A 22,172-nucleotide genomic window follows, 5' to 3' on the forward strand; every position below is an offset into this window, starting at 1 on the left:
CTGAATCACAGCTATGTTGATGGCTTCTTTGAATCTTGGCACAAATCTTGGATGCTTAAAGTCTTTGAGAGAGAGAGAATTATGTAGAGAATTGCATAAAAAATGAGATCCCTAGCACTGAGAAGTTCCCCTCTTTATATAGAGCTCCTGAAGGTAAGTCTGACTCCTTTTAGGAAATAGAATCCTTATTTAGTGCAAAATCTTCTATAGGAGATCATAACTATTTAGGCTTTTGATTTCTTCTTAATTAGGACTCCTTTCTCTCCCAAAATAAGTCTAGGTCTTGTTTAGTATGTTTAGGAAACTCTACGAGGCGGGCCCATGTGAGGAAAAGATGGATTTGAGTATTTAGTTCACGCTAGTTCTGTCTGCGTAGCACGGGCGTGCCATTGTGCACGGGCTGGGTGTGCTTAAGTCTGGAAGTCTGGCTAGTGAAGCACGGGGTGTGCTAGGCAAGCACACCTTGATGAATCCTTGAGGCACGGGCGTGCCACTTAGCACAGGCAGGGCGTGCTTGCTTCTGCCACTCTTGCCTGGAATTGTCATGGGCTTGCTAGGCTTGACACGCCCTAATCCTATTTTGGCACGGCCGTGCCTTTTGGCACTACCCTGGCCGTGCTCTCTTCTGTCTCTCCCTTGATTTCCTTAGCTTCTAGCACGGCCTGGGTGTGCTAGAGGCTGAGTGTTTTGCCTTGTAAAGTACTTTTTTGTGCCAAATTCCTACAATTTTCTCTTAGATCAAGCGGGTTAGGAATCAAGGAAGCTTTTAAACAAAATTATACTAGAATTAAATTAAAATCAAATTAAAGAAATAAAACTTACTAAAATTCTAATAAAAACTATATTAAAAACACTATAAAATTAACACCTATCAGTCAGAGAATAATCAACAGTTACGGGAGTTTCTTTTATGAGCTCTCTCAAACAAGCTATCACCGTATGTGTTTGAGGCAGCCGTCACACACTCTCTATTTTGTTTTCTTTTCTGTGTTCACACTAAGCTGTCGATTCTTTTTACTTTTATAAGGCAGAGGAAGGGTATTAAAACCCTAACTGGCTCTATCTATTAAGCCCAATAACTATCATCTTGGGCCACCTTAATTAGAACTAGCCCTTTAATCACATGAGCCACATATAGATTATTAAATAATCTAACAGGGTACACTAAGGACACATGAAGGATAAAAGAAGGATTTAACATGAATCAAAGATTTAAAGAATTTGGATAAGACGAGTGGATGTTAAATAGTGTAAAAGGCAATGGTGATATTATGGCTAATTAAGTTATTTGCTGCGAAATACCAGAATAAATAGTTAGAAATGAATCAGGAAAGAAGTAAAGTTCAGATGTAAGAATCATGCCTAGGAGAAGAAATTGGAAAACTTAAAATGTGAACTATTTTACTTGGTGGACTAGTGATAGTGAATGGAATAGTAATAATGGAGACTATAATGTTTTTAGTTAAAGAGAATCATTAATGGTTGAAATATGTGATATTAGACTTTGAACTAGATGACTTAAGGATTGTCCTCGTGGAGATAGACAATTCATTTTTGTTAAATACCAAAAGGTTTTAGGAAATACAATGAGTATTGATTTCCAAACCTCATGAAAACATTTTTATACCACCATTGATATTGGTTTTAAATGAAATAAAAGTTAAATGCAATTTTTGTTAAAAGAATTTCAAAGTTATGTATGTGTAACATACCAAAGTTTTTAAAGTGGAAAGGGAAAATTATTTAGAAAATTTTTGAATAGTCAGTTACCCATAGGCTATTTAAGTGGTCTACCTAGACTGTGGTTGTCAACTCAATAGTCAAATTTTTAAATCAATGATTAATCTAATAATTCATATCGGTGGAATAATGTATATTGGAAATATTAATAAATGAGAACGTTGAAATTGCTCGGAAAAAAAATCTTAGTTAGTAGACACTTTTGATGAAATTCACATTATGAGATAGCTAGTATTGTAGACTATTAATAAAAATGAATTTATTGAAACAAGAATTTTCTTAAGAATAAGAGGTACCATATCAATAAAACTTATAGATAGATATATTAAGAACTGAAACTTTTAGTACTATTCCTTTTAGACTATAGTGAATTGTGACAAATCAGAACTAAAGGAAATTGATATTTAAATTTAAACTTTCGGGTAGTTCACTTGATCATAAGAGAATTAATTAAATTTTAAGGAATCCTTTGGAGTTAATATGTATGTTAATAATGTAAGACTTAACTTGTGACTTGAGTTGATTAATTGGAATTAATGAATTCCTTCTATCTAGTATGACTAATCGGTATTGTGATTATGTATAATTGATGAAAGGAAGATTCCATAAAGAAATTCCAAGGAAAACTGAACCTATGTGGCTATGGTGATGATTGTTTTGCTTTGAATTATATGAATATGGGATTCACAATATTTCTAAATTAAATTTGATTGTTGGGTTACATGTGTAGGAAAGTAGTAAAAATGAGCTTTAAAATTTTTAACTGGGAATGAGTTATGCAAATTTGATTTGGGATCTGAATATAATTGTGATTTGAGTGGCTACTGGGTTAAGATATGATCTTCGGTTGGAATGGGTTTTAATGATGTCGTAATGTTTAATCACATGAATTTGATAAAGAGAAGCATGAGGTTGTTGGGAATTTTGAACTGGCCGAATAGGCCTAGTTGAATTATTATTATTCTTATCTTGGTTCCCTATGATAATTTTGATACTAAATTAAGTTAGGAAATGGAAATAAGTTGGATGAGTGGATAAACCATACAATGGCAATAGGAAATTTTCTTCGTGTAGGGCTAAATACAAATCAGTTATGTAGATAGAGGAAGGTGATCAAAAGAATTAAGGTTATCAGTAGGAGAAACGGATTTGACAAAAACCTATTTTGAGATCTTAAGCAATTGACAATAATTATAAAGAAAGGAATTAAAAATTTTATCTTAGCTAATGGTTTAAAACAACCTGTATGGTTACTCGAGGGTTGAATGACTTGATGGGATATCCGGATGATAAGATAGTATTAAGGTCAAGGTTTAAGCATTTTATTAATGATCTCTGAATTGATGGATAGTAGGTAAGGTAAATAATTATGGTGTAGTAAATATTAGATTGAAATACTGATAGTTAAATAAATCATGATTAACAATGTGATGTAGTATGGAGGGAATAAGCAAACGAAATAATTGATAAGAGTGTCCTGATATCTTTGAAACGGATTAAAAACTGGCTTAGGTGGATTGTAAAGGTTAATTTTTGACAAGTTTCAGGGTAACTTGAGAGATTAAGCATTGAGATGAACTGATGGTTGAGTAGAGAACATTAAAAAGCCTTTATAGACAACGGGAGTTACAAAGGAAATTTTTCTTGAAACTTGGATTAAAGTAATAGATTTCAAACTTTTGATTACAAGGTGTTTTAGTAATAGTATATGTGAACAAAATGAGTTAATTCTTATTATAAATAAATCAAATTTCGAATTGTTTTGCTTTTTTGTAAATTGGATGTGTGGTTCTCATGAAGTAATGCTTAATAAAATTCAAATTTTAGAAGAAATTAAATAAATTGAAAAGTATATATTATGCATTATATTGTAAAACTCGGTTAATTATAAGCTTTTAATTTAAAGAAAGATTTTCTAAAGATTTCAGTAGCTGCCTGATGATAGTATTGGAGATTAAAGTAATAAAGCTTCTTATAAGCTTTAGCCAGGTGGTACTAAATAATTGAACGAAATTTTATTCTAAATAGGATAGTTGGTGCTAGATGTACAATTAGAATACTGCACCCCCTTCCTCTCCTCGATCTATATTTTTCACCCCTGAGCTGTTTCCTTAGTATTGGAAGTAATTTCTTAAGACTTTGAAATTCTCTATATGTTCTTTCATATTCTTTCTTACTAGATTTCAATTCGAGGACGAATTGTCTTAAGGAGGGGAGATTGAAATGACCCGAAAAATTATTTTCAAAAATTATTCATTTAAAAATTTAATCATAAAACCTAACCAATGAAATCAATGGAAAAGAATAATTTATTATTACTAAACTGGACTCATAAATTAGTTTTGATTTTTTGAAAACCAAGTGAAAAATCAGTAAACTAAAAAAAAAAAATCAAGTCGAGTCACTGATTTGAGCCAAACCAGTTCGAATCGAACCGGATTGGCCCAGAAGGCTCTAGAACCCGCTTCCTTTTCTTTCATTTTCTTTTCTTTTCTTTTCTTCTTCTCCTTCGCAGCGACTCCCTCTCCTTTCCCTGTTCATACTCTGATTTTTGCCATTAAAACTGGCAAGCAAACACACCAATAGGATCAATTCGATGAAACAAGCACGAAAATGACTTTAGGACATGCCATGGTGGCCCCGTTAGAAAGGAATTGAGGCGAGAAGGCCTCGGTCACTGTGGCAGTCGAGTTGTCGTCGATTTGCCTCAAATCCGGCAACTCCAACCACCAAGGGGAGCTCAAATCGATTCTGCATGCCGCTGCAAGTAGTTCTCCCTAAGAAAATCAAGATTTCAGTCACGTTTTGAGGAGCCAACGTGAATGGCGGTGAGGGGTGGCTGTCAAGTATGTTTCGGCAGACTAGAGGACCAGTCTTACTAAACTAACACTAGAAATGAACTCCTCATGAAATTTCGAGTCGGGTGCATGGAATTCTTGCAAATTTCTGGGTGGTCTAGACTTTTCCAGCCACCGTGCAAGGTGGCGACGGCGACCGGCGGGCTCCGGCGAGGCTCCAAGAGGCATAATGGCCTCCTCTTCGCATGGATTTCGGAATCGTAGTCCGATTTTCAATCGGTACACTCTAAAACTCAATTAGCAAATTTTGCATAAATTCCAAATTAATTAATTAATGAATTTAATTGAGTATTTAAGTGAATTAAATTGAATATTGTAAAATATACTTCATGAACATTAATTATAAATATGAGGTAGATATTGAAATAAGAATTCCTAACTAATAATTATAAAAATTAATTTTAGGAACTTTAATAAATATTGTTTGGAAGAATTATAATTTATGGTATAAACAAGTAATTAGTTATAGAACAATTAACTATATCATGGGAATTTAGCTTAATTGAGAATGTGTCCGATGTATGCACTATGTGAATTGAATGAACAAATGAATGATGGATATGGCAGACGAGATCAATTAATATGAATTGCCCGATGGATGGGCTATGTGTTGACATGTGGAATATGTAAAATTGGGTAGTACAGTTTATAGGGGAAATGCTGCCGAATTTTCGGCGAAACACTTAATAAAGAATTAAATTAGTTATATCCATAATAGGTGGTAACAACTAAAACTTTTAGTATTATTATAATTATTATTATTATTATTATTTGTGATCATTATTATTATTATTATAAAAATATGACTTACTAAATAATTAGAAGCTTTATTACAAGTTATAAATAAAATAATATATATATAAATATATATATATATATATATATATATATATATATATATATATATATATATATATATATATAATTAAGTTCGATGAGTTGAGATAAATAGCTATAGAGCCTCAAAAAGTAATAAATGAATGCAAAAATACATTTATGAAGTTAGGATTCTTACACAGAATTTTCTTTCTAGATGCTTATAAAAATTCTAGGATGGTGAGATAAAAGCTGGAAGGATGCAGTAGTAGAGATAGTCCTTTAAAGGACAATAAAGAATGGTGAGTAGTGTTAGATAATTCGCATCATCTGCCTGCATCTTTGCATTCATGCATTCACGGCTAAATGTTATCATGCATTTGTTAAAATGCTATATTGTGCTGCATTATTATTGCGATTAAAAATTTGCTTGATTACTTGTGTTGTGATATTAATGTGCTTTGTTTGTGTGGAATTGGGATGAAGTGGGTCACCATGGGTTTGTGAGGGCGGTTTGCGAGACCGTCGGCCGTATGGGAGATCGGCGCCCCGTGTGCACCTGATGATATGATCTGGATGATATGGAAAACCACAGGGTCGTCTCTTATTGGGCGCACCTGATAATCTGGATTTGATGGTAGCCCGCAGGGTGGCCTCCTGTTGTGTGCGCCTGATGATCTAGATTTGACGGAGACGACCAGGTTGCCTCCTGTTGGTATGGAAAAGAAAAGAGAGACTGAAAAAACAATGAGAGGGCTGGTCAAGTGTGTGAATACTCACAATCAGGCCCCAGAGGCCCGAAAAATCACAATCAGGCCCCAGAGGCCCGAAAAATCACAATTCAGGCCACAGAGGCCCGAAAAATCACATTCAGGCCCCAGAGGCCCGAAAAATCACATTCAGGCCCCAGAGGCCCGAAAATCACATTCCGGCCACAGAGGCCCGAAAAATCACATTCAGGCCACAGAGGCCCGAAAAATCACAATTCAGGCCACAGAGGCCCGAAAAATCACATTCAGGCCACAGAGGCCCGAAAAATCACATTCGGCCGCAGAGGCCTGAAAATTCACAATTCGGCCTAAGGCCCGAAATTCAAAACTCGGCCTAGGGTCCGAAAATTCACAACTCAGCCCAAGGCCCCATAATCCCAATTTGGCCCAAGGTCCGAGTTTCGCCTTCAAAATTTGCTCCTTCAGACGGCCACTGGCTCTCATAAATCATTTTTATGATAGCCAGTGGGGGGCAACTGTGAATACTCAAATTTTGACCTTGCTACAGTAAATTTGACTTTTCTACAGTGTCAATGCCGGACTGCAAACAGTCCGGCCGGACCGAAGGCCATTTTGGACATTTACTGGAAGTATGCCAATATGGTACTTAAAACGTCCGGAATATCGCGAGGATCACGGAACAGGTCACGGAATGTTTTTCGGAGGTCCGAAACTCCCGAAAGCTCCTTTGGAGTGAAAGGCCCGAAAGGCCGCCGCCGTGTACGGTGGCCGGCCGCCGGCCTCCGGCGGCATCGCCCGCCGGGCCCAGGCGGCACCTGCCGCCGGACCCCGGCGGCAGCTGCCGCCCCGCCTAGGCGGCACCTGTCGCCCAGCACGGGCGGCACATGCCGCCCCACCGCCTGGGCGGCACCTGCCGCCCCACCGACTGGGCGGCAGCTGCCGCGCTCCCAGGCGGCACCCCCCGCCCAGCGTGGGCGGGGCCTGCCGCCCCACCGACAGGGCGGCAGCTGCCGCCCTCCCGGGCGGCACCTGCCGCCCAGCCTCTTGGGCGGCCAAGCCAGGCGGCACCTGCCGCCCTGGACCCGAAAATGGCCTATAAATAGACCATTTTCAGCCATTTTCTGGTACCTCTGTCTGTGTTGACGGACGAAACCCTCTCCCTCTCACGCTCTTTGCGTCCTTCTTTACCGCTTTTTGCATTTTAATTTAATTTTCATTGCATTTTATTATGATATTTGACCACTAAAATTAAATAAAATTAAAATTAATTAATATACCTAAACGAGGAGCTTAATCTGGAGTTAAGAAGTGGTCGACGATTAAATCAGGTACATAAATGAAACTCTGCCTATTTAATTTTAGCACTTCATGCATACTTCTCCTCTACTCTTAATAATTCTACAACTGCATAAATGCATTCACGTCATCATTTAGACAAATAAACTGTCTTAATTAATTTGATTAAGCTTAAATGCCCGGTTAATCAATAATCGTGGTATTAAAGCCTTAAATCTGATAATATTGGTTAAAAGAGCCTAGTTAATTAATAACTACGGTTCAATTGCCTTATTTCGAATAAATCTGGCTTAAGTCCAATTAATCAATAATTGTGGCTAAAAGCCTTAATCAATCACGTTTCGACAATAAATTGTGATTAAGCTCGAACGCCCGATTAATTGATAATCGTGGCATTAAAGCCTAAATCGCACATTTTGGCAAACTAATTGCCTAAAACAACACATTTTGGCCAAAGGTCTTAAAATCAACCATTTTAGCGACAAATCGCTTAAATTAATCAATCTTTTGGCCAAAGGCCTTAAAATCAACCATTTTGGCGAAAATCGCCTAAAATCAACATTTTTGGCAACAATTGCCTAAATCAAATCATTTTGGCCAAAAGCCATTAAAATCAACATTTTTGGCAAAATGCCTAAACAAAATGCACAAAGCATACACACTCATGCACAAAGCATACACACTTATGCACAAAGCATACACACAAAATGCACAAAGCATACACACACTCATGCACAAAGCATACACACTCATGCACAAAGCATATACACACTCATGCACAAAGCATACACACTCATGCATTAAGCATACCCCTTCAAAGCCCTTCAAAGAAGGCCTATCGAACTACGTTGACTTTGATCTTCCATTCAAACGGAAGTACGTAGGCACGTTCGGGATTTCACCCCGGGTGGCAAGTCGAAATCACTTAAACATTTCATTAATCCATCATTCACCTTGCAAAGCATTCATTCATCGGTTAGTTCATCAGCATGACATAGTCTCGGGATCCACCTCGGGTTCGTAGACTGTGCCTTAAACATTGGGATAATTAATCTAGCAACTAGGTTAATTAAAATCGGAGTCACATAGGGTTTTTTCCTAGTTTACCCTAAAATAATTAAACAAGGTGGCGACTCACACACTCACGTGCATTTCTTTCTCTTATCATATGCATCACATGCTTATGACATTTGGGGGTAAGGGTTCACAGTTTGGCGACTCTGCTGGGGAAAATTAATTATGTAATCTTTTTGCATAAAAGTGGACTACAATTGCTGTGTAAACTAACCGGCCCTTCTTTAGGGTATTATTTTGTTGTGCCTTGTTTTGCAGGATATCCTAGCACGAATCAAGTGTTCTTTCTTTAAGAATACTTGATAAGGAAATTTGGACTTAATCGTAAAATATGATTAAAATGTTAAAACCTGTTGATTTATTTCCACGATTGAGAATCCTTTTCTCCATTGCATAAAAGAAATGAACTTCAAATGAATTTCTTCTCTTTCTGTTCAAACTTCTGAGTCTGGATAGCAAGTAGCGCTGATCGGCAGGTCTCTTTGATTATGTCGACGGACAGCCAAAGCGTCCTCCCTGTTACCGCAAACCATCCCTAATCCTTTTGGGGGTGGCACATGGGTATGCGTACCGTTGGACCCACGCGAAACTCCTTGTTTCACATGTGATTAGGTATATCCATACTCAAGGTTCAAGGGTCCCTTAATGAGCCGATTCTCTATTTGTGTCATAGCCTATAGAACCTATCCTTTAAGGCTATATGCACCCAATGATGCTGAATCATTCCATTAAAATGAATTATGTTTTCATATTGTGCGCATTCACGCATTCATCCCATACTTCACAAAAAAAAAGGGGTCTAGAAAATGATTAAAAAAAAAAAAAAGACTCTTACAAAAAAAAAACACATTCCATTTCAAAGCTGAAAATTCACATTTTGGTCCCTGAGACCTGAAAATTCACATTTTGGTCCCTGAGACCTGAAAATTCACATTTTGGTCCCTGAGACCTGAAAATTCACATTTTTGGTCCCTGAGACCTGAAAAATCACATTTTTGGTCCCTGAGACCTGAAAAATCACATTTTTGGTCCCTGAGACCTGAAAAATCACATTTTAGTCCAAAAATTCACATTTTGGCCCCTAAGGCTCAAAAGAAATTTTTTTGAGAACTTAGGGCCTTTCGAAAAGTCGAGGCGTCCAACCCTAAGCACTCTACCTTACATATCACATCCCATTGGGTCTTATCCTAGGTGTCCTAGCCTACCAACACTACCCTACATTGTTTGGTCATACCAACCCACATCACAAGGGTCAAGTCCAAATACCTTACCCTTACACTACCCTACCTCACACTATCTCACATCCCCTATGAAAACACCTTATATAGGATAGTCTAATCATTTTGACTATGTCCTTTCACAGGTACCCCTCCAAAGACCACCTGCACCCGAAACGCCAACTGAGCTCTCACCCACAAGACCAATTTCACCAACCGCACCAATGGCATCACTCACCGACATCCAAAACCTCATTGAACAACTGGAAGCCAGAATGGAGGCTAGAATGAATGAGGCATTGGATGCCCAAAGAATTGCCCTATTAGCTGAACTAGGCGATAGTAATGGAAATGGGGCTCCAGTTGGGGGAAATGGTAATGCTGCCTCCAATCAAGGACCTGGTGCTACATCTGCATCCTCAAACCCTATCCCTAACTTGGAAGAAATGCCCTCCAAAACTGCTTCTGAGTTGGAAGCTCAGAAAATGAGAGAAAAACTGGAATTGTTAGAAAGATCTGTTACTGCCCTTAAAACACACAAAGAAGTGGTGGACATGGACTCCTTGTCCTTGTTCCCCAAAGCAAGATTACCTACAAAATTCAAGATGCCCAACATGGATAAGTTTGACGGAACCACTTGTCCCAAAACGCACCTGAAAATGTATGTGGGTGCCCTCAACCCCTTTGGCCTGAACAGCGAGCTCCTTGCTCAGTTGTTTCAGCAATCTTTGACTGGTGCTGCATTAAGATGGTTTGTAAGCTTGGATCATTCCAAAATGAAGAATTGGGAGGACATATGCAATGCTTTCAACACGCAGTATCATTATAATATCGAAGTGGATGTTACCCGGAGGGAGCTGGAAACCACTAAACAAAAGAACAATGAGCCCTTCTCCTCATTCCTTTCGAGGTGGAGAGCCAAAGCTGCTCAAATGATCAACCGACCCTCTGAACGGGAACAAGTTGACATAATAATCAAGAATTTACTGCCTGTCTACTAGTCACAGCTTCAAACACAGTACTTGCCTACGTTCCAATCGCTCATTGCGACTGCAACTAAGGTGGAAGACTTAATCCAGTTGGGTCGGCTCAAAGAAGACTCATACAAGAAGCAGAATCATGCTGGGTCTAGTGAGACAAATGAAATAGCCAGTATAATCCCCACGAATCCTTTACGTGTTGGGAATTTGGGAAACAATCACCCAAGGAGGCAATATACTGATCTCGGCATGCCAATCCTTTTGGTATTCCGAGAAGCAATGAAAGCAAATTTACTGAAGCCCTTAGAAGCAAGGCCATTACCAAACCCCCTGCCCCGAAATTTCAAAGCCAATGAATACTGTGAGTACCATCAAGGACATGGGCATAAGACCGAATCATGCTGGACTTTGAAAAACCGTCTACAAGACCTGGTTGACAATGGGTCTATCATCCCCAAGAGCAAGCTGAATAACAACCAATCCCTTGCCTAACCATGGGATTAATGCAAAAAAAAAAAAAAATTGCTGAACAAGAATCGTTCGATCCTTTCGAACTTTTCTTAGAAATGAATGAAGTTTGTGTCTGAGAAGGTTGAGATCAAACCTCCAAAAGAACAAAAGAATTGTTCAAGACTAACAACAACATGTCTGATCGATTGAAGCATCGAGAAGAACAAAGTCACTACAGTCAATCCGATCCTAGTCCATCATAGTCCACCTAGAGTCTATCTTTTAGGGCCTAGTTTCTTTTTTCTTTTCATTTTCATTTCCATTCAAGTTTTCATTCAATTCAAATTTGTAAATCTAAGTGTCTTTTGTACACAAATTTTGTCTTATCAATAAAAAGGGATCAGTTTACGTTCCAATCATGTTTATACTCTCTCTCTATCTTTTCCTGTGAAAGCACAAAAAAAAAAAAAAATCAAAAAAATAATGAAAAAAAAATGATGATAAAAAAAAAGATAATAAAAATTGGCAAAGAAAAATGCATTCATCCTTTCATTTGCTTTGCATCAATCAAAGCTGGGGGCATCTTAAGAAGCACCATCAAAAGGGAAGTTTTGAAGGGTAATCATGGAAAGGATCCGGCAAAGGGTACGCAAGACTTCAAACAGTACCGAGACAAAGCCGATTGAAGAGGTTAGGGCCAGAATGGTTTCTCCAAAAACCCAGGAATGGAAGATGCTCCGACAGAGAGGTGTCTGAATTTTGAGTTTAAAAGCAACGGAATAAAGAAGTTATGCTTGGAATTGGGTTGGGTCTGCACGAAGTCGCAATGCTATCCATACGCTACTCAAGTCATCTCAGAATCAAGTTGCCTCAAAATTCTTTATGGAGAGGCTGCTTCTAAACAAGCAAAAGAAAAAAAAGGGGTCAAAAGGAACCTCTGTACAAAAGAAAGAAATCAAGGACAAAGCTACAGGAAATCAAGTTGTCAAAAAACGGGTCAATTACAAGCTCTCCGTTAAATTCAAGCCCATCAAGGGTAGATGACAAATCATTTCAGCCATAAGGACAAAGACCAAGCGGCTGCTCACATTTTAAAAAAAAAAAGCAAGTGAAAAGAAGCAGTCATTTCCACAAATTGGATGACAACAAACACCTTGAAAATCAAGCACCAAAAATGGCACAAATACAAATGTCCTTATAAACAAGGATCATTTCTCAAAACAAGGAAAAGGAAGAGTCTCCTCAAAATTCCTTATGGAGAGGAGAACCATTGAGGAAACAAGTTTCAAATTCAGAAGAAGATGAAGTTCAAGAAAATGAATCGAATTAACCTCAAGAATTCAAACATGGCGAAGCCATAAACTCAAAGCATAAAAGCTTCTTCAACACTCAAGCCACTCAGGTTACCACCACAATGTGGGTATTCAAAACTCTTTGTGATGAATACAAGTCATATTTCAGTCAACCAGTGGTAAAACCACAACAACAACAAATTCAAATTCGCCTAGGGTCATCACTATCATACGAGCTCGAGTCAATAAGTTGATTCAACATCATCCAATCGGGAAATGAATCCCGTAAAGACATTCAGTCGGGAATGAATCCCGTAAAGACATCAAGCCAGGAAGGAATCCCGCAAAGACATCAAGCCGGGAAGGAATCCCGCGAAGAAACCAAGTCAGAAATGAATTCTGCATCAACATCAAGCCGGGAAGGAATCCCGCGATGAAATCAAGCCAGAAATGAATTCTGCATCAACATCAAGCCGGGAAGGAATCCCGCGACGAAATCAAGCCAGAAATGAATTCTGCATCAACATCAAGTCGGGAAGGGAATCTTGCAAAGACATCAAGCCGGGAAGGAATCCCGCAAAGACATCAAGCCGGGAAGGAATCCTGCGAAGAAATCAAAACAGAAATGAATTCTGCATCAACATCCAGCCGGGAAGGACTCCCACAAAGACATCAAGCCGGGAAGGAATCCTGAAGAAATCAAATCGGAAATGAATTCCACAATCAGCATTAAGTCGGAATTGAATTTTGCCCCAACAGCAAGTCATTCCGCACCAAGTCGGAAATAAATTCCGCACCAAGACGGAAAGGAATTTCGCACTAACATCAAGTTGGAGATGAATTCCGCACCAGCCGAGCACGAAGTTCGCATCCCAGAAGGAACTACGAAAGACCTGATTCTCCCCATCCCCCGAAGAGTTCTTGGAGATACGTAGGCAGCCACAAAGGCGCGGTCACAAACATAAGTTTGCATCATAAAAAGCATTTTCTCTTTGCCAATATAAAAATATATATATAAAATATATATATATATATATATATATATATATATATATATATATATATAAAAAAGCAAAGAAAAAAAATAATAAAAGCTGGAGTTGAAAACCCGAAAGGGCGGCTTCAGGCAAGAAAAAAAAAAAAACAAAAAGTGCTTTCATGAATTCTTTTAGAGAGTCCATTTTTGTAGGATGAACACTAAGTTCCTTTGAGTCAAAATTCACTACAAGAAAAATTTGAGTCTCTAAATCGAGTCTCTAAAATCAAGTCTCCATCACCAGTGGTCATTCCACAAGGAGTAACAAAAAATTGAGTCATTCTCAAAAAGTTCATTTTGAAAGCGTCACTCTTTGAGTCATTCCTCGAAAAAAAAAAAAAAAAAAAAAAAAAAATGTCAAACATAATCGTTGAGAGGTAATTCTTTAATACCTCGTCTCCACTCGGACCATCGTTTCTTCGATCCTTTCAGACGAGCGATGTCATCAACATTGTCTGTTTCCTCGAGTCATATAAGTGACTTTGTTCTCTTTGATTCCTCAATCGATTGGACAAGTACAACACCATGTTTTGAAGTATTCCATGGTCAGCACCATTCTGGGGGCAAGAAGTGATAAGAACCTTCACCATTCTCCCATCACAGAAGTAATCACGGAATTTCTAGTCTTTCATTAAGAAGAAATTCTATTTCAGCTAATAAAGGCATCAAACAGGGGGCGAAATCCTCCAGGTCGGATTCAGGGGCAAGTGTTAACATACACAACCCAGGGTGAAACCCAACTATCGTCGACCTCTTTTTACATAAAACCTAGGGTGAAACCCTAACCAATAGCCAACCATTCTTTATCCAAAACCAAGCCATTTGATCATTTCGACTTTAGGTGGACCCTTGGTTCTCAAAGAAAAAAAAAAAAACACAAAAATAAAACAAATCTCTTTTCGAGCCCTCTAAGAGGCAAAACATCTTTTCAAGTCCTCTAAGAGGCAAAATTTCTTTTTAACTCCTCAAAGAGGCTAAAACATCTTTAAGTTGCAAATATAATTCCATGCATTTGATCATTTCATAAAAAAAAAAAATATATATATATATATATATATATATATATATATATATATATATATATATATATTAATAATAAAATAAAAATCACATTCGGCCGCAGAGGCCCAACAATCACAATCAGGCCACAGAGGCCCAAAAATCACATTTTCGGCCACACAGGCCCGAAAATTCACATTCAGGCCACAGAGGCCCGAAGAATCACATTCAGGCCAAAGTGGCCCAAAGAATCACATTCAGGCCAAAGTGGCCCGAAAAATCACAATCAGGCCCCAGAGGCCCGAAAAATCACAATCACGCCCCAGAGGCTCGAAAAATCACATTCAGGCCCCAGAGGCCCGAAAAATCACATTCAGGCCGCAGAGGCCCGAAAAATCACATTCAGGCCGCAGAGGCCCGAAAAATCACATTCAGGCCCCAGAGGCCCGAAAAATCACAATTCAGGTCCCAGAGGCCCGAAGAATCACATTCGGGCCAAAGTGGCCCGAAGAATCACATTCGGGCCAAAGTGGCCCGAAGAATCACATTCAGGCCAAAGTGGCCCGAAAAATCACAATCAGGCCACAGAGGCCCGAAAAATCACAATCAGGCCCCAGAGGCCCGAAAAATCACAATCAGGCCCCAGAGGCCCGAAAAATCACAATTCAGGCCACAGAGGCCCGAAAAATCACATTCAGGCCCCAGAGGCCCGAAAATCACATTCAGGCCACAGAGGCCCGAAAAATCACATTCAGGCCACAGAGGCCCGAAAAATCACAATTCAGGCCACAGAGGCCCGAAAAATCACAATTCAGGCCACAGAGGCCCGAAAAATCACATTCAGGCCACAGAGGCCCGAAAAATCACATTCGGCCGCAGAGGCCTGAAAATTCACAATTCGGCCTAAGGCCCGAAATTCAAAACTCGGCCTAGGGTCCGAAAATTCACAACTCAGCCCAAGGCCCCATAATCCCAATTTGGCCCAAGGTCCGAGTTTCGCCTTCAAAATTTGCTCCTTCAGACGGCCACTGGCTCTCATAAATCATTTTTATGATAGCCAGTGGGGGGCAACTGTGAATACTCAAATTTTGACCAATCTACAGTAACTTTGACTTTTCTACATTGTCAATGCCGGACTCCAAACAGCCCGACCGGACCGAAGGCCATTTTGGACATTTACTGGAAGTATGCCAATATGGTACTTAAAACGTCCGGAATATCGCGAGGATCGCGGAACAGGTCCCGGAATGTTTTTCGGAGGTCCGAAACTGCCGAAAGCTCCTTCGGAGTGAAAGGCCCGAAAGGCCGCCGCCGTGTACGGCGGCCGGCCGCCGGCCTCCGGCGGCATCGCCCGCCGGGCCCAGGCGGCACTTGCCGCCGGACCCCGGCGGCAGCTGCCGCCCCACCGACTGGGCGACAGTTACCGCGCTCCCAGGCGGCACCCCCCGCCCAGCGTGGGCGGGGCCTGCCGCCCCACCGACAGGGTGGCAGCTGCCACCCTCCCGGTATAGGCCATTTTCAGGTCCAGGGCGGCAGGTGCCGCCTGGCTTGGCGGCAGCTGCCGCCCAAGAGGCTGGGCGGCAGGTGCCGCCGAGCCAGCCGGCAGGTGCCGCCCAGCCTCTTGGGCGGCAGCTGCCGCCAAGGCAGGCGGCACCTGCCGCCCTGGACCCGAAAATGGCCTATAAATAGACCATTTTCAGCCATTTTCTGGTACCTCTGTCTGTGTTGACGGACGAAACCCTCTCCCTCTCACGCTCTTTGCGTCCTTCTTTACCGCTTTTTGCATTTTAATTTAATTTTCATTGCATTTTATTATGATATTTGACCTCTAAAATTAAATAAAATTAAAATTAATTAATATACCTAAACGAGGAGCTTAATCTGGAGTTAAGAAGTGGTCGACGATTAAATCAGGTACGTAAATGAAACTCTGCCTATTTAATTTTAGCACTTCATGCATACTTCTCCTCTACTCTTAATAATTCTACAACTGCATAAATGCATTCACGTCATCATTTAGACAAATAAACTGTCTTAATTAATTTGATTAAGCTTAAATGCCCGGTTAATCAATAATTGTGGTATTAAAGCCTTAAATCCGATAATATTGGTTAAAAGAGCCTAGTTAATTAATAACTACGGTTCAATTGCCTTATTTCGAATAAATCTGGCTTAAGTCCAATTAATCAATAATTGTGGCTAAAAGCCTTAATCAATCACGTTTCGACAATAAATTGTGATTAAGCTCGAACGCCCGATTAATTGATAATCGTGGCATTAAAGCCTAAATCGCACATTTTGGCAAACTAATTGCCTAAAACAACACATTTTGGCCAAAGGTCTTAAAATCAACCATTTTAGCGACAAATCGCTTAAATTAATCAATCTTTTGGCCAAAGGCCTTAAAATCAACCATTTTAGCGACAAATCGCTTAAATTAATCAATCTTTTGGCCAAAGGCCTTAAAATCAACCATTTTGGCGAAAATCGCCTAAAATCAACATTTTTGGCAACAATTGCCTAAATCAAATCATTTTGGCTAAAAGCCATTAAAATCAACATTTTTGGCAAAATGCCTAAACAAAATGCACAAAGCATACACACTCATGCACAAAGCATACACACTTATGCACAAAGCATACACACAAAATGCACAAAGCATACACACACTCATGCACAAAGCATACACACTCATGCACAAAGCATATACACACTCATGCACAAAGCATACACACTCATGCATTAAGCATACCCCTTCAAAGCCCTTCAAAGAAGGCCTATCGAACTACGTTGACTTTGATCTTCCATTCAAACGGAAGTACGTAGGCACGTTCGGGATTTCACCCCGGGTGGCAAGTCGAAATCACTTAAACATTTCATTAATCCATCATTCACCTTGCAAAGCATTCATTCATCGGTTAGTTCATCAGCATGACATAGTCTCGGGATCCACCTCGGGTTCGTAGACTGTGCCTTAAACATTGGGATAATTAATCTAGCAACTAGGTTAATTAAAATCGGAGTCACATAGGGTTTTTCCCTAGTTTACCCTAAAATAATTAAACAAGGTGGCGACTCACACACTCACGTGCATTTCTTTCTCTTATCATATGCATCACATGCTTATGACATTTGGGGGTAGGGGTTCACAAAGTGAGGATTAGACCGGTCGGCCATGTATGGGGGATCGGCTCCCTGGTGCACACATTATAAGAGGATAGGCCATGTGGGAGGATGGCTCATTGGGGGTTACTGTGACGCCACTGACTAATTTCCACGTGATGTGATTATATGAAGATGATAATATTTGTGGTTGTTGCTGTATTGCCATTTGTGTGACAAACTGCATGATCATATAACTAGTCGGAGGACTAAAATGATTTATTGTAGCATATGTGTGAATGTGTGGGGTGAGAGGGTTATCTAGCCCTACTCATTGAGTTTGGCGCGCACCCCTGCCTACTATTTTTTTCAGGTAATAGGAAGAAAGAAAAGTCCTATGGAATTCAACTGAGTTGAAATAATATTTATGGAAGATTGTTAATGATTGTAATAACGATGTAAATGTAAAAGACTGTAAATTATGGAGTTCCGCAATTGTGTTCCAAATGGGTTGTAATTAGATAATAAGAGCATAGATATTAATATTATGGATTGTTTTTTTCTCTTTTTTGATATATTGGTGAAATAAATTATTGGGCCTGTAGCCATATTTATGAATAGAATATGAGTTTAACTAATATAGGCTTACTACGGGCTTCGGGGGCCTTAAGCCCACCCAGGTCCTAGTGCTGGTCCGGCCTGCGGAGATGGGTTGTGACAAGAACCTTCCCGATCTTGAAGCCCCTGCAGTTCATCCTCTAACTCCTGATTCTTGGTCTCTAAGGCCTTGATCTTTTCAGCTTGAGCTTGGCTCTCCGCTTGGTGCTGAGCCTCCTACTCTTTCATAGCAAAATCTAAGCTCTTCAAGTCTTCCTCCAACTAAACCTTCTTGACTTCCATATTTATGTATGCACATTTTTATTTTATTTATGTAAGCATAACTGAGATTGTTAGCATTTATGGCCTGAAAAAGAAAAGCTATAACATGTTAGTTATCAAAAAAGCAGAAGCAAGAAGGCAAGGCTTAGAAACCAAGCGATAAAGATACATGGAAAAGACACTGGTTGGTGAGATCCCTCACATCCAGGGTGTCCAGGCACTCATACTAGTTTACATCTGCAGGAAAGGGGCAGTGCTGGGACATCTTGTGAGTAGGTTGGTCGCTTTTAAGGTTATAATTCAGCCCATATTTCTGCAAAAAGTACGCTCGGACATCTAGGGCCTTGTCGGCCTTAGAAGGAGGAGGAGGAGGAACTGGAACTGGAACTGTTACTTCCTGGGGCCTCTTTCTACTAGGCTCAGTTGAAGGACTTGCAGCACTGTGCTTAACATGAGCAAACTCTAATGCAGCAATAGCATCAACCGCCGGGAGGTTCAAGTATCACCAAAGGCATTCCTTTATCCAAGCTCTCTGCTTCGGCATTTTTCTTCATTGCCTCAGCAACTTTTGACATCTTGGAAGCCGTTTCCTTTTTAGGAGCCATCTCTGAATGAAAAATAAAGAAAAAGAAAATTAAAAGGTGTCAGTATAAGGGAACAATCTCTATACAATAGGAACAAAACGTGCTAGAAGGAGAGGGGTTCGGTCTCATGGGTTCATTAAGAGAATACACTAGGTACCCCTCAACTATTATTTGCTTAAGGTTCACTGATCTGAACCCCCTAGCCTTTAGCAAAGCCACACATTGCTTATCTTTAGGGGTAGGTGTGGTAGGAAGATGTCGCATGGGGCCATTAGACCACTAGTTCAGCACCCCAGACCTGCCAGGGTGCCTTATAATGAAATATTTTTGCTTTCGGTTCTTCATGGAGATTATCAAATATGTTACGGTTATTTTTCGCCTAAAGAAAGCAATGATCTTCATTAACTCGATATTATAAATTATACATCTCCTGCACCCAGTCCCATCACGGTGAGCCAACTCTATTATTCCACATAAGAATCTCAACCCATCAGGATGGAGCTGGTTGATAGCGATCTCATAATCGTTAAAGAAAGACTTTAAGGGCTCGGATAAAGGTAATAGAACTGCAGATCGGAAAGATTCTTCATATAACATCATAGAGTCACTATCCAAAGGCTCGTTTACCCTAATGTACTAAGAAGGGTAAACCAATTTGTATTTTGGAGCGACAACATACATGGAACTTATGTCCAGGAGTTCGCCCTCATCTATGTTCGATGAAATAATGGTGATCCTAACATTCTCTTTTCAAGGCTTAGCCCCACTGGTACCAGATTTAACAACTTCATTATCTTCATCCTCGGACTTGTCGAACAAAACTTGGACATCCTCCTCACTAGCCGAACCCATGATCCCACCAAAAGCAAAATGAAGGATAACACAAAAAGCTATAAAACTTACTAGAGAGAGAAAGGTGTAACACCCGCCTCCCGATCCCGAAAGACCCGACGGTGGATGCCACATTCGGTGCCGGAGGCACCGTCCTAACCTACATATAAATCAAACAATCATATTATGAATTAGAAGTGACTTAGTATTCACAAGTTTAGCAAGTAATAGTATTCTGTTTTGAAAATGATTTGGGAGAATCCTACAGAAAAACTGCAAGAGTTTCCCCTAAAATAGAAGTTGCCAAACATATGAATACAAAGCACTCCCAAATTCAAACTCCAAACCCCATCAAACTCCAATAACAACACAATAGCACTTCTATAATTTCATAACTCCATAGTTATAATATTCATCACTTCAATACATTCATTTAAATATATCAACTTCTAATGTTCTAACCATTAAATAAGTCCAAGTTTATCTCCCAATATATATACACCAAAATAATTTACAATAACATGCTTAAGTTATAAATGAAATAATACAGTCTCCAAAAATGTAATACTTATACATGCCATAATTTTTAGTTACATAAAATACTAATCAACTACTAAAAGATCTCTTCAACTCTGATGCTACTCTTCAGGTCTTTAAGCAGCAAACACAATCTCCAACCTGCGCGTGATAATCAACGCGCTGAGTATAAAACTCAGTGGTGCTCATAAAACACAACAAACCAATGTTGTGATGACAACATACTTAAAAACAATCATTTATATACATAAATGATTAAATTTGAACATGCAGTACATATGCACACCAACACATCATGCTTTAGAAATTCATTTGATATCATAAATAAGTTGTGGTAAATTAAGAGTTATTAACATAATGTGATCTCATTTATTTCACTTCCTTAAAAATATTGTATAAGGGCTCACATACACTTAGGAGAAAAAGAAGCAGATAAGTTTTCATAGCTTATTCATAATGGCCTTAGGTCGCCAACCTTTTCATAACATATAGAGCGCGTCCGCCCTAACATAAGACACCGACGTGCCTAGCATATGATCATAGCTTCTTATCATAATGGCATCAAATGCCGAGCATGCTCATCATACATAATAAAATCAAATCATGCATCAAATTCACACCAAGTATATTAGAGTCCAAAAACATTTCTCATAAAATTCATTTTCTTTAGTCTTCTCATAATAAAAACTTAATTTAAACTTAAGTAATTCATAAAAATTCTCATACTTAAACAAAACGACTTAACATAGAAAATTTCCAGCATAAAAATAACATGGACCTTTGCTGTGTTTTTAAAACATAACTGGAGCTATGGGTCTCCAAATTAAATGAAATTAGAGTCGTTAGAAAGCTAAGACAAAATCATACAAATGTTATGAAGGGATCACAGCCCAGATCAATATGAAAGATAACAAAACAAAGCTAGGAACACAGACTGACAGACCAGACCTGATTTAGCAGAACCAAGTCCATTGTTTCTTGAATTCCCACTAAACTCCACACTCAAATTAAACCAATCTAGAACGAGAGAATTCTCAAGACACAGGGCAACAACGTTTATGAAGAACTCAGAACCTAATCTTGTCATTATAGTGGTCAAAATGGGCACTAAAGTCAGTGATGCATGTGGCCCGACACAAACAGAGTCAGTTTGGGTGTTTCAGCCATAAGTTGAGTTATATATCTCCAAATTGGACACAAGAGGATGGGTTGGAAAGCTAAGAGATATACCTACAACTTTTATGAGGACTCAGGCACAAATGGAAACTATAAAGGACCGAAAAATGGTCCTAAATTTCACTCAAAATCTCATTTTTCCCAAATTCAGTTTACTTGAGCCATGAAAGGAACATGAACCACAAAGATACAAGGTAGAAATGTCTACCACAACATAAATACTCATCAAACATCATCCAAGAGCATGTAATGGCAACCAAAATTCAACAAACCAATCATTTCATACAAAATCTCAAAATATACACATAATAGCATAAAGGCACAAAATCAAAATTTGAGTAAGGTAAGTGTGTTTATGAACACTAACCTTCAAAACAAGTTTTAACAAGCTTTAATCAAAGCTTCTCAAGCTTTGGTCTTGCCTTTATCCTTATTAGAAGGCTCTCCACCCTCTACATGGAAGAAACTCAAAATCAAACAAAGAAAACAAAGAAAAGAAGTAATTGGAGCATGATTAAGCATGTATATGCTAAAAGACAACTCTAAATCCAAAAATAATTCACTTATCATAAAA

This window comes from Jatropha curcas, chromosome 8, assembly GCF_041381405.1.
Source record: "Jatropha curcas cultivar XTBG-Jc1 chromosome 8, XTBG_Jcur_1.0, whole genome shotgun sequence".
Classification (NCBI taxonomy): Eukaryota; Viridiplantae; Streptophyta; class Magnoliopsida; order Malpighiales; family Euphorbiaceae; genus Jatropha; species Jatropha curcas.